The 12458-nt window shown below is 40.2% G+C and overlaps 1 protein-coding gene across 2 annotated transcripts in view; it reads right to left on the bottom strand.

The window, feature by feature from the left end:
* The window catches only part of nf2a (neurofibromin 2a (merlin)), a 130464-nt gene that overhangs the window by 79526 nt on the left and 38480 nt on the right, over nt 1–12458 (bottom strand). Inside the window, exons 5-7 of one of the 2 annotated variants that reach the window (XR_004560859.1) lie at nt 4437–4504; nt 4206–4288; nt 669–724 (exon numbers count right to left, since the gene is read on the bottom strand). The exons of the other annotated variant lie outside the window; for it this stretch is intronic. The gene's annotated coding sequence lies outside the window, so the exon portion shown is untranslated. Of the gene's footprint in view, nt 1–668; nt 725–4205; nt 4289–4436; nt 4505–12458 lie in introns of those variants that run through there. 2 annotated transcript variants of the gene reach the window in all.

Genomic DNA, 12458 nt, shown 5'->3' with positions numbered 1-12458 from the left:
CAGACGAACTTTTTCTTTACCTTGTCACCTGTGTGCTTGCTCGTCTGAAATGCCAGAGGCTAGCACTGTTGTAATTGGCGCGATACAACTAAAATAGATGAATTGAAAATTACATTATGAGGTATGCTATAAGAAAAGTTAATGGGTGCTTTGACTGAACACAACATGGAAAAAACAAAAACTAGAAGATCAGAGCTGCGCTGACATTTTACTGATCTCAAAATGAACAGATATTGTCAAACTGGTTTTAACGTGTGTTCTGTACGGTGTTGATGGCATTGTGCAATCCATATCGTGGTGGACTGCGTGATAAGTGGTATACTGGTGTATCCCGACTTTCATTTCTACTCTAAAACTGTTGGAAAATGATTCAAGGTGTACATAAAAGGAGTCAGCAGCAGCACAGAGGCCTGGTTCAAGGCCGTCTGTGTCCATCTCTTCTGTACATCTGCAGTTACTTCAAGAAAAATTCCTGCTAAATCAACATGCAGATCAATATCGGATCCACAGTGGCAAATTTGAGCAAAACAGGAGGAAGCCAAAGGATTGAAAGCAGATGAAAGACTTGTGCTGTTATTTCTTCATTTCATAATATCATGGTGAAAATATGACTTAACTGACCAGCAACAGCAAAGAAGATTCAGCTCACCCTGATTCCAAAGTAATGATTCCATACATGTCCAGATCCTGAGCTATTTTTAAATACTCCATTTCCGCTTCATCCCTGGTTCAAAGACAGAAAGAAGAAAACATGGGGGTTGAAGGGGAAAGAAAGGTGAGAGGAAAAGGTAGAAAGGAGTTGCGATGTAGAGAGAAAAAGGATATCACACCTGTTTCTTCAAAATGTGTGTGCATCATCTGTCATGTTTTGTGGTTAATAAAAATTTTATAAGAGTCTGAAAACAAATCTATGTGGTGCCTGGTTGGCATATTGTTGTGTCTCAGGGTCAACGCAGCAGAAACAAACATTACCACCTTTTAAGTCTTATGTAAAACTAGAAGCACTCGGAAAGCGCAAACCTCCACCTAGGCCATAGGGTCACTGATGTCACATGGAATACCCTTTGGCAAAGAGACTTATTCCACGTATCTACCGTCATGTTTCAGGGCATTTTTTGGACCGTTCCCTCACCTGGCATAAATCTTTTATTATTGCTGTTAACAGCTCTCCCTGCATCCACAATCAAGTTTTATGTCTCTTTTTTTCAGGACAACCTGTACTTTCAAAATATATATGCTATAGTTGTGTTTTATAAGTGTAATAAGGTTTACAATCAGACATAAGAAAGGAAACGTAAAGCGGAAAATAATTTTCCACACAAATTTATTTTAAAACACAGCAAACTATAATAAACTAGTTACACATCACTCCTACAAACAATCTTTGGTGTGTCATGTGAGGTGAATCTGCCCTACGACTGGATTTTGGAAAACCATGTCACGGTTAACCAATTCCGACTGGACACTCACATTGCTCACGTCATCACACAGCTTCTATGAGGAGTACAAAGATGGTGACACGGTGGCTCGAAAGCCCATGGAGTTAACTTTTCAGCAAAAAAAAAAAAAAAAAAAAGTAAGTTTCTATCTCAGATCATTAAAAGTTATTTATAATTTAGTAAACCTTGGTTTCAGCCATTGTATACAATGGTGTCGGCCTCAGAGGGTTAAACCCTTAGATCTTCAGCAAATGTATTTATAAAGAGAAACTGCATGAGCTACACAAGTTTTTTTTTTTTTTTTTTTTTTAATAAGTTTATTCAATGAGGAGAAACAAATGCTAAATTATTGTTATGTCGTAACTTAATTTTTGTTCAGCCTTGGTGATCCGTCTTCATGAAGTTAGATGCAAAAATACTGAAACTGGCCCTATCCTGCAATGATAAAGAATCCTTAAAAAAATTACTGGATCCGGATCGTGCTCTGGATCATTACCAAAATTTAATGACTTCTAAGTTAGGCCAAGATACACCCCTGGTAAAATTTCACTGAAATCCATTGAGGATTTTTTGAGTAATCCTGCTAACAATCCAACCAACCAACCAACAAACAAACGGACGTGACCAAAAACATAACCTCCTTGGTAGAGGTAATAAAAGATAAAGGCTTCATAACTGTCTCTTCGATATGAAAGGTAAGATATTTGCTGATTTCATCTTAATAAACTGACTGAGTTGAGAGCGCATCATACTAAGTTAATTTAGATAAGTAGATAAAAATACATTCTGAATGAAGAGTGGTTAAGAATACATTTGTGCACTAAAGCATGATTTATGCAGTGAAGCGCTAGAGCATTTAAGTTTTTTTTTGCTTACAAATGAACTTTGTAGATGCAGAAGCCATGTTTGACTGTTTGGAAGGTGTGCCAACCTCAATAAATATTTTTGAACTCCTTCACAGACAGGGATTAAATCAAATTTTCATGAGTGTCATTCAATAATGGCATTGCACTGGTAAACCCCAAAAGAGACTGGAGAGAGTAACAGTGGTCTCAAACTCAAATTACCTATGGTTCTGATATCCCACAAAACTATTTGTGTTATCTTGTAAACTAATTAGACTTTTACATTTTTCTGTAATTTACATTTAAAGCAACCAGGTCTGGTGTCCATTTCCAACCTAGTCTCACAGCAAGTCATGATCCAGCAGCACAAAATACACATTAATCTATTGGTTTGTGATATTGTGACAAAAAGCGCTTCATTTTCGTCACAGCAGCACGAATTCATTGTAATTCATTCCGTGATGACTGCACAAAGTTAAAAGTGAAGCGGGGGGGGGGGGGGGGGGGGGGAGTTGGGGGTGGTTATGGTTAGGGTGGGGGGAAGGAGTAGGATTAGGTTATGGTTAAGGTTAGGGTTGGGGGTAGGAGTAGGGTTAGTAATCGTGAGTTAAACGTTTGACTCATTTCGTGACGGGAGCACGAAAAAAAAAAGTGAGACTGGGCTGCCAATTCCCACCCGTCACACTGCACATCTGGAGCTCTGTCAGATGGGGTATCTGGCATAAAACTTGTGCCAAATCGGCATGTAGCTCAATACCAACCCAAAACCTAATCACACACATTTGTAAGTTCACAGAACTAAGCACCAGAGTTCATTCAAGTATGTCTATTATACTATAGTACAGCGCTTTGCTGCCATCTACTGGAATAAAAGAGCATTACATCATCTGCCACACTATTACAGCACATACACCTGATAATGGTGATATTTGATAATTGCCCACGGCACCCCTGACGATCCCCGGTTGAGAATCACTGGTATAAGGTGCACAGTACATTCACATGAAAGCAGAGGATCCTGTAAGCAAATGTTTATTAAGTGACAAACATTCAACACAAAATTAAAACATTCTATCATGCTATAGATTTACAAATACAATATTGATTGAATATATGTGCATGATGTGATGTGATGATTAATGGTACATTGAGGCTCATTGTCACAGGCTTTGAGCTTCCAAATACCTGGGGCCACTACTTTGGACCAGGAGGACCAGTAACAAAATTGGTGCTACTGGTCCTGACCAGTAGGCTCAAAAAATATTTCTCTCACCCTGATTTGCTGTAAATTTGGACAAAGGACTGAAAAACATCATGAATTCAATGCCAGAATAATTTACTGTTAACTTTTTCCCCTATTTTTAGATTAAACTGCCTAAAAACATACTTTTATGTATTTGGTCAACATGTTTATCCAAAGACATATTAAGACATCAATACAAGGAACCTTCATGCAAGGTGCTGACATACACACCATGAGCAGCGAGTTTAGCATCTTTCTCAAAGACATAATGCAGCTTGACATGTTTGTCAAACAGACATAATACAGAAGACACAGTATGTCCAAATCTGTTTTAGTAATTCCATTCCTGGTTTGTATAGCGGAACTGAAGCATGCCTGAGCATTAATGCGGACTGCAAACTCTTTCCACCGGCTGCCAGTACCTGCTTAAGGACCCACTGTGGTCAATGTATCACTGTTGGGGAATCACTGCCCTATGCGGCACAGATTTGAACAGCTGCCTATGGAAACCCTGCAACAGATTTGCAACTTGTTCAAGGTGTATTCTGCCTCTCGCCCAATGACCGCTGGGAGAGGTGCCAACCCCCCATGACTCTTCACTGGAAGAATTGGGTTCAGAAAATTGATGGATGCATGTCTGTGGATCACCAAAGTGGAACTGAGTACAGCAGAGTTTACCTTGTCCTGCCCCTGTGTTCTACGTAACAAGCTGTAATCCGCTCTTCCCACATTTCTGCAGTCATCTGGTACAGGTTAATCACCTGGAACAGAGACAGACAACAATTCCACAATTCCATGCAGAAAATATGCAAATAGTTTGGCAAAGCTTGATAATGCATGCAAAGTCCTGTGTTTTCTCTCATGTAAGCTCTCACTGGGGCAATGACAATAATTTAAGCTGTCACTCACCCTCTTTGGCAGCAGCTCCTCCTCACCAAGAAACCAGGTTTGTGAACATTAGGGTCATAGTCTCCATACTGTAAAATTGAGTGGAAGTGCCAGAAGAATTAATCAAATCTTGACTTAATAGCTGCATTCCAACATGCCTCAAAGCCAGCCCAGACTGTGGCTCTCCTGGGAGCTGAGCAAAAGTTTACCAAGAGTGTTCTGAGAGCACAACATCCCCTGCTGGCAACTGCTTTGGTACAAGTGCTTGCTACATTCTGATAACACTGCAAAGTATGTGATAAATGATTTCAGAATGCAGACACCAACTCATGAAACTGGCAGTGTCTACGTAAGTTTGTTAATCAAGGGTCATAACTCTGCCAAATTGTGTCAATCTTGTACAATATTACAATATGCATATTACCAACCTATAACACGGAATTGGTCCAAGTTGCCCAAAATTCCAACCAAAAATGTTAGAGGAGTTGGTTTCAGAATGCAGGCACCCAGTCATGAAACTGACAGAGTCTAGATTTATTAATCAAGGGCCATCACTCAGGTAAAATGGGCCCAACTCAAATGATATAATATGCATATTACCAACCTATAACAAGGACTTGTACCAAGTTTCAGGAAATTCATCCAAAAAATGTGAGAGGAGTTGGGTTCAGAATGCAAGCAGCCACTAATAAAACTCACAGAGTCTAGATTTGTTAATCAAGGGCCATCACTCAGGTAAATGGGCCATGACATAATTGGCCTTGGGCAACAATGATCTCTCGGGGTGACATTCCATTATGCTGCCCTCCAAACCAGTCACTATTTGTATAATCCCCCGCTAAGCCAATAGCGATAAGCCAATGCCCCTAAAGGGGATTATGTCATGGTGATTTCCATCTGGCCATCTGTCCGTCTGTGCTTCTGTCCCAAAAGGGTATAAGCTTTCTAAAATCAACTCCTTTCACATTTTTAGGAGGAATTTCATAAAACTTGGTACAAGTCCTTGTTATAGGTTGGTAATACAGATATTAGCATATCATTTGAGTGGCCCATTTTACCTGAGTGATGGCCCTTGATTAACAAATGATCCCGATTATTATCCACAGTGATCCCGATTATTATACATCTGTGTAGTTAATAAATTTATCTTTACAATTATGTGAAAAATTTGCTGAGTCATTTTTTATTTGTACCGTAGTGAGTTCATGGTACTGTGTTTCAGCCTCTGGCCAGATTTGGAGCGCACTGATGCGTAGAACTGTCCCAGTTCATGGCCGAGTGTGGCAGTGGGACGCTTCTCGAACTCGTCGGGTGAAACACCATGTAAATCTTTCCCGTCATCCTTTGATAAAAACTCGAACAGTGCGGAACTTTTCTTGATAATTTTCACGGTACTCTCCTGTTTGTCTTGGATAGAACAGCGTTTATTCCATCAGTATCCACGGACACAAACCTGCTCTCCACCATGATGTTGTCTGCGATGCATCACCGCTACGCATGCGTGAAACATTGTTGCTCCGTTATGACAAAATCGGTCCTCAATCACTCATAATTTGCCCGAAATGGTGCAGAATCAGTCAATAATGTGGCTATTGTTAGGTATGAATGATTTATTGTGAAAAGTATTGCAATTATTACACGCAAATCAGCCAATCAGAACAAAGGATTTCAGTCAGATGTATAATAATAAAAACTACATCACAGACACGAACACTGTGTCATAGAGAATAAATGGAGCCTGGTCTGCCATTAGGTCACTAATTTGCATCACACATCCAATAGCCTCATTGTTGCAAGACGATTTAAATGACAATCTTAGAGGCAGCTGAACAGAACACTTATCACTGTGGAGAGGGTTCCAAGTTGTCACACATGCTTATAAAGAAACATGGCTGAATACTCTCGACTGACTGGCAATGAAACATTTTATTTAGTTGGCTCATGTGTGCAAGCTGCAGCTCATGTACTGGGCTGTGAATACACATGTGAACGTCATGTGAGCATGTGTGCAGTTACTTGTTCAATGCAAGATTATACTGCAGGGACTGCAGGGATTAAAGCAAAAAATAATATTCTGACTGAAAAAGTTTCAAGGGGGGACAGGTTCTTTTTTTGGTGAAAGTGGACTTTTCTCAGCATGCGAAAATTTGGGGTTTTTAATGTCCACGGATGTATTTTGGAGGGTTTGTTGATGACTATTTTATCACCCAGATTCCCCTCAATTAAGTTGTACTGCGTAATGTGTGTTGTGTCTGAATTTTCTTTTGCACATTTTCACCTTTTCTTTGCATTTAACCAAAATGGATATGAGAGATGTACTTTATTGATCTCACAGTGGAGAAATTATGTTTACACTCCAGTTACCTCAGACAGCAATTAGTCCACAATTATTACTTGTTTACCGTAATAATAGCACACATCAGAATTAAAGACAGCACATACACATTTGACATTGTTTATGTGCACAAAATTTGAAGAAGTCTGTTATCCGAATTGAGGCAAGTGGGTGAAGGTCACGCAGCAACCCTGAGTTGCGCCACCGTCAGCTTGAGGGGGGGAACGGGAACCAGCTGCAGCTAAAACCGCGCTGCCCCAACAGAAGGGAAAGGATGACGTGAGCAGAAGCCGGAGTAGGGGTGTGTGTGATGGGGGGTAGGAGGGGGGTGGGGAGAGGGAGTGGAGCATGCTTCAGTCCTGTGAAATAGTTTATTGTCTTTGTGAGTTGAGATAAGAAAACAGCCAAATGTTCACCAAGGCCAAAGACATTCCTCTGGAGGAAAACAGTAGGGCAATTTGTCCTTCAGGCCTGATAAGCCTGCCGTGTTGTGGTTTGAGAGGTGAAAAACACTTTTTAAAGCTACACTTGAACAACCAAATCCCAATTATGAATTAAGAATATTCCCAATTATGAATTAAGAATATTCCCCAGCCCCCGAAATCTTCATCTTCATCTGCAAGGCACGCATCTGCTCCAAGATGTTGTCCAATTTGCATCTGAGTTCAAGAGTCATCGCAGTCTGAGAATGCACTGCCTTGACCACCTCGTTAATCATGATGGACAAGCGAGGGGCTGTGGTTTTTGATGCCGCTGTCTTGCCAATTTTCCAGTAGATCAGGGCAGCACATAAGCCAGAAAGTACCAGCCCTGCTACCATGAGACCAAATATGAATAAATCCTCGACGTCGTCAACAGAGAAAGGCGCAAAGCATGCCACACGCCACGACCCCCAGGAGTCGAGAACATAGCCCGCAGGATACGTTCCATCTGGGCAGGTAGGATCCCCCAGTCCTGACCTTCTTGTAGAAAAGATGGTGTCAATAGCATTCAGAGACCAGCTATCAATTCCATGGTTAATCCAATAGTAGTCCAATAGATCCAGTATCCAATATAATTTGAGGAATTCACAGTCTGGTGAAGTAGGGATTTGAAGGTTTAAAGCAGAGAGCAGAGATAAGGGAGAGTGGAGGAGATGCGACCGCCCTCGTCGGAGTCCCAAGCTGATATCACAACCTGCGTGTTTGTTTGATAAGATTACTAATCACAAGAGCTGTAATCATTTTCATATTTTTGGCTTCCCTCATCCTAAAGTGCCTTGATGCACAAATTTGATCAGCGCCCTGGTATGCAATCTGCCGTGCAGGAGAGTAAACTCATTGGAAACTCATTGTAAACCATTGTAAACTGTGAGTAAACTCATTGGAAACTCATTGGAAACCGTTGTAAACTGTGCGCAGCTTCATGCAACTGCGGGAAGAAAATTTTTAAATGTTCAAATCTCTGTCATGCATTAATTACGTGAACTTCACGTGAACAATGCGCAAATGATTAAAAACACTGTGAGTGCGAGTCATTGCGCCAGCGCACCGCATCACAGTGCAGCTCATCTGAATGATTATGACGAGATGTTAAATATATCATAAACAGGAATGAACATGCAACTGTTTTACCAAGCCATTATAATATAAACATTACAAATAATTACCTTTTAGACTATCCCAAATGCGTTCTCCACTTGATGAAGCGCACAAGAGAGAGAGTAAGAGAGAGAGAGAGAGAGAGAGAGAGAGAGAGAGAGAGAGAAGCTGCAGCTGTAAGGGTCCTCTGTGATTCCGGAAGCAATTAGAGGTGTTTTCATCAGCCAAACTCTGAGAGAAAATGATTGTGTTGTGGCTTCCCTCACAAGTCTTCTTATTACACTGAACTGCTTACTCCCGTAAGATTCAGTGACTTGTCAATGATCGTTTAATATATGCATGTCCTGACTTCTCTCAAGAAAGCTGGCTGTAAAAGTGATGAATTGTATTGAAAATCATCATCATATATGTCTTAAAAATGGAGGCACTTTGTATGCAAATGGCCATAATTCCAAATGCCTACTGTGACTGTTCTGTTAAACTCTTTGAATTAAAGCTGAGAATCTACAATATGATTACATCTTGTTTGTTCCAGTTCAACTCCACTGTGGTGGTGTGCAAAAGCACAATTACAAAAGCTGTCACTGTCTAATTGCTGATGCATCTGACTGTATCTCAGTCTTTTCTGAGTAAATCTAAGGAAATTTTGAACCATCTATTTAAGACTGGCATTAAGTGAGTTGAAAAGTACTTCAACTCCAAAAGAAAACAATTAGCATTTTGATTAGACCTTCATAATTCACTGAGGGATACTGACATCAAAATTTCTTACATCTGTATGTCTCTTAAGTCTAGAAAGACTTATGCTTACATTCTCAGAGGCTGACACCAATTTGTCACATTTTCTATCAGAATAAGACTGTAGCTGTCTTTCAGATTTTGTTTACAAGACAGCATCAGCCTGTTGTTCCCAAGACGGTCAGAAAACACGAGAATAGATTCAGAAGGTTCAGTATCAGGCTCTGACAGAGACACATATTGGGAAACTACTTTGCATTGTTTTAAGACAAATACTAGAGCACCACGCTCAAAGAGCACAAAACCTCCACCAACACAAGTTGTCTGTTAGAAGTCCTGTCTTTTCATAAACTAGATTAGATGTGATCAAATGTAAGGAGTATATATTTAGTTAATGCACTTGAATCAAAGTTTTTTGTGGTGTTGTCCGGATTTTCTTTAACTTTTTCAGTTTCTGAATTCTTTTTCAGGTAATTTTCACAGAACATTGGTTAGGGCCCCTTCACACATAGTATGAATGTGGCCGAATTGCGCATGAAGTGCGCATGAAGCAGGAATCTTATGCAATATGTGTAAAATTGTAGCTGCCTCCAACGCCTCGTACACCTGTTGCTATAACTATTTGTGCACACCAACGGCTGAAATACAGTGTGCCCTGTGAGAGCCCATCAAACCCTCTCGCGGCCAAATTCCAGGTGACATGCACGCACATCTAACACTCGCACTGTGTTCCCGCGTGCACAAAACCGTCACAGCAGCATCGCTCACGCCTGCCCGTCGGCTCAATGTTTTTGTGGTTTGCTCATATGAGCTTTTCCGTTGTGATTCGCCCAAATTTGTACTTATTCGTACTATGAGTGAAAGGGCCCTTATCTTTGCTATGTACAATTTGTCTTTGCTTTTTGGCACTTGAAGACAGACAAACAGGCATAAAATTGGAATCTCCATCCAATTTTGGTGATGTAGTTAAATCCATAACAGAAATATGAGAGAGACTGAGGCATATTTGATTGGGATATAATGCGAAATGCACACCAAAATGGGCTTTTCAATATTAAATTCAAATGTCCACAAAATACACAGTCCGGATCAAATTTTGTCAGGTGATAATGAGTGCCAGTCTGCACCTCACTTTCAAATATGATAGTGATTGGAGCATCGTTGATTACGTTATAATGTAAAATATACATTACATGGGGTTTACAATTATAAACTGAAATGGCCACAAATCTGTAATCTGGATCAGATCCAGATCAAACGTTGTCAGGCAATAAAGAATACCATCCTACGTACCGCTCTCAAATATGAAAAAAATTTGATTATGAGTTATGAATTTTTGAAAATTCGTTCTATCATCTAAGATAGGGATTTTCCAATTTTCCAAGATTTTTCCTGACTTTGACCTTTGACCTTGAAAATTGAATCACTTCTTGCCAATCAGGATATGAATCGACAGTAAAATTTCATAATGATATATGAAAAATTGTGGGCTCCAGGCTGTTCACAAACAGACAAACAGATCAACAAACAGGCGAAAACACAGCCGCCACCAACTTGGTTGGCAGCGATAATAATTAACCACCTAACAATGGCTGTGTCCCCATTCAGGGTATGCACCCTTCTAAGCGCTGTGTCTTGTGAAACCGTTCAGACACAGCTGAGGATAGAACAAACCGTTCAGAAATGAGACGTCTAGGCTACAGACCATTTTGCTGTTGAGTCATTACGTTTCCCTGCCCCTACCTCGTGTCCCCTGGCAACCTTTACAGCTGTACATTCCAGCCTAGGTCCTTTTTCTTTTTTTTACCAACTGTTTTGTATTGGAAAAAAATTGCACAATGACTCATGGGAATGTTTGGGCTATGAAGGATCCACTTGATGTATCCTTCATTTGCGGTGGAAAGAAGGCTGCATTCGTCACCCACTTCACAAGCAACCTTTGAAATGGGGCAGCCTAGCTGCGCCCCTTATGACATAAACAACCGATGATTACAGCCTTCAAAGCTGCAGCCACTGAACTGGGACACAGCCAATGACAAGGGTGGAGAAAGACCATTAAGAATTAGTTCTTAAGTGTATTGGGAGAATGTGTTCTAAATTGCACATGAAAAAATTAATACATAAAAACATTTGGAGCTCCTGTCAGGTCTTATCTGAGTTATCCTTTGTTGTGTTGATTGTGTCGCCACGAAGTACAAACATCACCATAATGACGTCAATTCAATTAGCAAAACAAACAGATTAAAAACCTGGAACACCAGTGCGGCAGATTACAGGATAAAGTGGCTAACAAGCATCTAATTAGACTTATTCCCTTCAGTTCCAAATCTCTTTGTTCATAACCACGGCATGTGTGATGACTGTACCATCAGATGCATTATGGAAGTAGAGCACCGTGCTCGTAGCGTGCAAACCTCTGTCAACACTAGTGTCCAATTCCACAAATTTTTACCTTGGACAAAAATTTTCAAGGTCAAAGTCCTGTTAGAAGTGGCTTTTCATAAGCTGAATTAGATGTGATCAAATGTCAGGAGTATGTATTTATTTCATGCACTTGAATCAAAGTTTGTTGCAATCTGGATCAGATCCCGACCAACTTTCTTAGGTAGAGAGTGAATGGTTCTGTAGTTAATGTCCAATATTTGAATGACAGGTGCATTTTTGGTTGAGATGTTCCATTCAACCCAGCTGCGCCTCATTGAATAGAACATTTCATCTTTCACCTCGTGAAAAATTCTTACCATTGCACTCATAAACATGCATTATTTGTATATCAGTTCATGACAGGCCTGTGCACCAGTAGTTCCTGGGTTGTTCCTGGCAATCCAAACCAATTTCCATCAGCTGACGATCGCAGTTTGAGTCCAGTTTGAGTTACTGATTACACCTTGTACTTTTATAAAAATAAATAAATGTAACTGCTTATCTTAGAGTGTGCAGATGTTTAGAAATGGCTACAAGAGACATTCCTGACTTGTGTAAATTTATGATCCTTTCTCTCAGATCTGCAATGAGCTGGTGGCAATTTCTCATTGTAATATGTCTTGGTGAATCTAATGAGTACTGTCAAACAAATACTTTTTATGTTGGCAAAGAGAAGCTACCACATGTAGTGGGCTTTATGACCACAATAGGATTTTGGGACTTGGCTTTTGCAAGTTTGCAGACATTTTGGAATTTTCATTTATTTTCTATACGTGCTTATTCACTTAGAACTTTCAATGCCACTCAATTACTAAGATAAATGTGCTGTATATTTTCGAAGGGCAGGTCGCCCGAAATGTTACGTTTTTGTTAAATAAAGCTTTTTCTGTATCGGAGTGCTGTCGCTGTGCGGATCATTTGGTCTCTATCTTTGGTATAATTTTTTATGGTCCTGCACGCCTTTTT

Source organism: Thalassophryne amazonica, chromosome 5, assembly GCF_902500255.1.
Source record: "Thalassophryne amazonica chromosome 5, fThaAma1.1, whole genome shotgun sequence".
NCBI classification, from domain to species: Eukaryota; Metazoa; Chordata; class Actinopteri; order Batrachoidiformes; family Batrachoididae; genus Thalassophryne; species Thalassophryne amazonica.
This window is presented reverse-complemented; position numbering and strand designations above follow the sequence as displayed.